Below are 5,000 nucleotides of genomic sequence, written 5' to 3'. Positions count from 1 at the left end.
CTTCCCTCCTTTTATCCTTCCCTTCATTATGTGCTGGTCTTTTGCAGTGAATCACCCCCATTCCTTTCTTCTTTTCTTTTTCTGCCCTTTCTTCCTATCCTGTAATACTCCCTTCTTCTCAAGTATCCTCTTTTTTACCCTCATTTCCTTCTTTCTTTCTTACCCTCCCCTCTCATTCTCTTATACTTTCTCCTAAGCATTTTCTTTCTCTCACCCTTCCTTTCTTTTTACCTTTACTTCCCGTTCTGCTATATCCCCTTCCTCCCAAATATCCATTTCCTTCTTCCCTCTCTTCCATCCTTTCTTTTTACCCTTTTCTCCCGATATATGCTGCTCCCCTTCTCCCATCCACCTCCTGCTGTGTGGTCACGCGCCTATACTTTCCCTCATAGAGTGCTACATACACTTTGCATTATCCCACGTGGCTAAATATGCACAAAAATTCACATAACCGATCACTTCGGTGGGTTACATAGCACATGTTTGTGTGTGTGTTTGTCAATAAGTGTTTGATGAATTGTTGACGTACTACTCGGGGTTTAATCGTTTAATATTGTTCTGGAGTAAAGCGTTTGTTTTTGGACAACAAACATTGTATTGTATATGGATATTGTATGTACAGGGTAAGGTGTGGTCAGTAAACTGTGTGTGTGTGTGTGTGTGCTGCAGAGCTGGCAGTGTGCACGCTTCCAGTCTATGATGTGCCTATGACGTGTGTCAGCCAATAATTATTAACCTCTGTGTATCTGGCCAATGACAACACGGAACGTCACGGTTTCGGCAGACGGGAAACACAAGGTGGACTTCAGTGTTTGCTTGGCTGTCACGCTGACCGGGTGGAGTGTCAATACTAGCACTATAATTATTTTACTGTAATATTACGTTTTCAAGACAATACAGCGATACAGTTTATGTTCTTACGGCTTATTACCGCAGTCTGCACAGCGTCTGGAGTGTGGCTGGCCTTGTAAGTACAGTATATACATATCTGATAGGGCTGGGCTGGTTGCTTCGGTTACCTTAATGTCCTTAGGGATGATGGTACTTTGTGTTCGGTTAGTTAGATTAGTGTCCATAAACACACACAAACAAACACACACACACAGGCAGCGAAGAGGATGGAAAAGGCAGTGGGGTGTCACGGGCAGGGAGGAGGCAGGGAGGAGCAGGTGGGGTGTTGGAAGGAAAGGGAGTAGTGGGACACACACGCACACACACACACACACACATCAAAAATTAATCAGAAAATAGGTAATAACCTCCAAAAATAATCCCAAATAATAAGTGAGGAGGAGTAGTGGCCAAATTTGTTTTCATCTGAGGTCCCCCCCATATGTTTCCCATATGTGTGTTAAGGGAAATAGGTTCACTATGAGGTTGTTTGTATAAAAAGTTTTTTCGGCGATTTTTTTTTAATATACAATTTTTTTTTTTTTTTCATCCGCTAGCTAAGATTTTATTGCTTCTAAAAATGGTTCATGGTTTTTAAAGTGTGTTGTTTTCCAGTTCCAGCTCATGGGGACCAGGAAGGTGAGTGATGCACCCACCACTTGTGGACTATGCCCAGTTTCCTTGATACAAACGCCATCTTGTAGTGCGCAGTCACTTTGATTGATATACATGTAAATTTTACTGCAAATATGTTCTATTGTATCACTGTGTTTGTATACCATTAATGTTTATAGGAAAATAATATTACAGAAACAAGCAACCCACGTCCGCTGATCGGCGGTGACGAGGAGCAGAAGCACCTAGCCAGTGGTAAACAAATTTCCTTTTTATCTGTTCATATAAAGCAAGCCTAGGGACCATGTTAGATGGTGACTGTGCAGTGTGCAAACATAAGGCTGCGAAGAGAAGTAGGGCGGCCGTCTGTGTGAGTCAGTGAGTGTCTCTCTCGCCGCATCGGGTCTGCGTAAGGAAAACATTGGCAGCCCCGTGATGAAGTAATCAATGGGAGAATAGTAATGTGGAAGGCGCCCGAAGGAGGAACAAAAAGTGGTTCGTGTGAGATGAGACATTTTGGCAGACTCGAGGACATTACTGTGAGTGTGTGTGTGGGTGTGTTGGTGACTGGGTGAGAGAGAGAGAGAGAGAGAGAGAGAGAGAGAGAGAGAGAGAGAGAGAGAGACATAGCAACTGGTCATGAAGCAAAGGAATTTATGGCAACTTGAATGAACAATGCGGTTGGTGGGTAGTGGTGATGGTGGTGAGGCAGTTTAGGGCAACGAAGCAATTAAGAGCCAAGACTCGCGTTAATGAAGTTGAAGTAATTAACAAGTAACGTCTCCCTCCATGGCCATGTTATGCTGTCATGTTATGTTGTCATGTCATGCACGTGAACATAATTAAAAGTGAGAGAAATGTTACCCGGTTTATTTTCACTGCCACCGTCGCCACTCGCTACCTTCCTCGTCATTGTCTCCTCCGCCAGTGTTCTTTTCCTTGTTCTCCCGTTTTCTCTCGTTCTCCGCCTCGTCTTGTTCCTCGTTTTCGTTGTCGTTCTCTCACATATTTGACCATAATATTCGTCTTCGTTTCCTCTCTCTCTCTCTCTCTCTCTCTCTCTCTCTCTCTCTCTCTCTCTCTCTCTCTCTCTCTCTCTCTCTCTCCACGCATAATCTTAACACGTCATCGCTTCTTCTTCAACATATTCGTCCCTCTTTCCATTTTCTCTCATCATCACTTTTTCTCCTCTGGCGTTGTCATCGTTCTCGTCCTCCTCCTCCGTGGCTTCCTTTCCTTCCTCATATATTCTGCATCTCAAAAACTTTTAAGAATTCTTGATGAAATTCTATCCCATTTATAGATTTTCATTTTTTTTTTTTCGTTTTCTCCCCTTCGTACTTTTTTTCCCGAAGTTTTCTTATCCGTTCAGTACTTTTTATCTTTCCATTACAACTTTTCCATGTCCTTTACAGGATTTCCTTTTCCTCCCTCTCGGCCCCCCCCCCCACGGCCTTCTTCTTCCTCCCCTCATCCCGTTCCTATTCACCCTCCTCCTCGTCTTCTTCCTCTTGCTTCTGTTCGTGGCGTCTTCTGCTTGATAACTTGCATGACTAAATGTTTCCAGCAGATTTTCCACGTCAACGAAGAGAGAGGAAGTAAGGTATTGCCACATCCATTCCAGTCTGGAGCAGGGAGCGAGCAGGGAGCCAGCCAGTTTATTGGTATGTGGGTGGCGCCTAGAATTTGTCAGCATTCACTCGAGGAGGTGCAGTGCACAGTCCACACACACACACACACACACACACACACAGTACTTCTTGCCGCTCACCTCACTCAACCAGTACTGATATGATATGGGTGAAATTTGTATGGTCTATGGCAGAGTTTATGTGTCAGAGAGAGAGAGAGAGAGAGAGGGGGGGGAGGTTGTGTGTATGGTAGATGCAGTGTTTGTTATCAAGTTATATGATTTCCTACCCCACAGAGGAGCGTCATTCTACCCTTTACAAGTTTACGTTCACGTCTGATGGAGTGGGAGCGTTGAGAGGACTATTCTGGCGTCCGGAACGACTTCTCCAGGCGGCTACAAATCTCACACCGAACAAGATTTGAAGTAGTTGCGAGGTGAGGTTTCGGTTCAGAGTTTCCTGTGATGCTATATCAGGATCAGCTCAGAAGCAATGCTCAGGTAGCAGGTAGTGTTAGTCACTGTCATATCTCCTCCGTTTTATCGCACGCAATATTGCAAGTTTTATCGCACGCAATATTGCAAGTGAACTATGTACCAATCAGCAGACGTAATCTTAAAACCACTCCTCATTTCATCCAGGCTTTATATCATCAAGCAATGCATATTTATTATGTAGCATAGTTATTTACCGTTATATTCTTTTCCGGATTTGCTGCTCTTTTTAAGTCTGGTATCTAGTGGAAAGTGATCTGACGTAATATGAACGGTGGTGTGCTGTCGTGATTCCTAGTCCCGAGCCTATTCAGTGTCTCAACAACGGACACGGGCACTTCGATGGTTTGCCCGTGGTTTTCTCGTCTATAACGTCATCTACACTCGTGACTGCCATCCACACACAAAATTGGTAACAGTGTCTGCCCGCCGTGCATTTGCCCGCCGTGTGGACGGGCCTTTAGGATACGTAGAGTAAGAGCATATACTCATAAGGAGATGGGTTGGTTTTATATGGATACATGGAAATAAGTTGTGAAAATCTGTGTACACAAGATTTCATTTACTGGGTTGGTCGGCATCTGATAAAATGTGTTGTATAATGTTCCATGTATTGAGTGTGTGACAAATGCTTATTAGATGAGTGTGTGTGATATAAGTGTTGCTACTACTACCTGGTGTGTAATGTTCTATGTATTGAGTGTGTGACAAATGCGTATTAGATGAGTGAGTGTGATATATAAGTGTTACACACGCTACCTGGACAGTTTACTGTTTCAATCTTACTGTTTCAGATTGTAGTTAGTAGTTTTTGTCAGTTTTGTGAGGGCCTGGTGTTCTGATGTTTCTGGCAGGAGTGAATGTATGGAAAAATTTACCCGCCGCCATTCATATGCCAAATTTCAATCCTCATCATCATTAACCGATCTTTATCCCATTTTTTCAGTCTGTTCATTTTTGGTATCAATAAAATAATAAGTAAATGGAGAATTATGCTTTTATTATTATACCTTATTATACCTTAAAGACTCTCCGGAGAACAGGTTGGAGAATTTTCAGCAAAAAAAAAATAAAATAAAAAAAAAAAAGGCAAAATTCACTGAGGTAGGGAGTCTGAGACTTAGAACACTAGGAAGCTCGTTACTTGCAACACTACAAGTCCACGGAGGCTTACACACTGGGAACACACATTAAGGATATACACACACTACTGACGTTTTATGGAGTGCACCACTGGTTGAGTAGAACCAGTAACAGTAGTACACCTCGTGAACACAGCATGAGTAAACAGCACCAGGGATGGGTCGCCACCACTGTAGATGCATAGTGACCTGATGAAACACGCCTAGTCCACTATAGCAAGCAATCT

General features: G+C 43.2%; 2 long non-coding RNA genes across 3 annotated transcripts in view; one reads left to right on the top strand and one right to left on the bottom strand.

The window, feature by feature from the left end:
• The first annotated feature begins 794 nt into the window (after positions 1-794).
• LOC135102609 (uncharacterized) lies at positions 795-4,621 on the top strand. 2 transcript variants are annotated; one of them, XR_010269703.1, is made up of 5 exons: positions 795-967; positions 1,507-1,530; positions 1,702-1,761; positions 3,077-3,170; positions 3,434-4,621. It is a non-coding gene; the product is annotated as an uncharacterized LOC135102609 (long non-coding RNA). The 2 variants fall into 2 exon arrangements; XR_010269702.1 differs by having other exon boundaries at positions 3,074-3,170.
• Positions 4,611-5,000, bottom strand: part of LOC135102610 (uncharacterized) — a 1,638-nt gene continuing 1,248 nt past the window's right edge. Inside the window, exon 2 of the long non-coding RNA XR_010269704.1 lies at positions 4,611-4,998. This is a non-coding gene — a long non-coding RNA (uncharacterized LOC135102610). The remainder of the gene's footprint in view (positions 4,999-5,000) is intronic.

This window comes from Scylla paramamosain, chromosome 8 (assembly GCF_035594125.1).
Source record: "Scylla paramamosain isolate STU-SP2022 chromosome 8, ASM3559412v1, whole genome shotgun sequence".
NCBI classification, from domain to species: domain Eukaryota; kingdom Metazoa; phylum Arthropoda; class Malacostraca; order Decapoda; family Portunidae; genus Scylla; species Scylla paramamosain.
The sequence above is the reverse complement of the archived record's forward strand: the minus strand, read 5'-3'. Positions and strand labels throughout refer to the sequence as shown.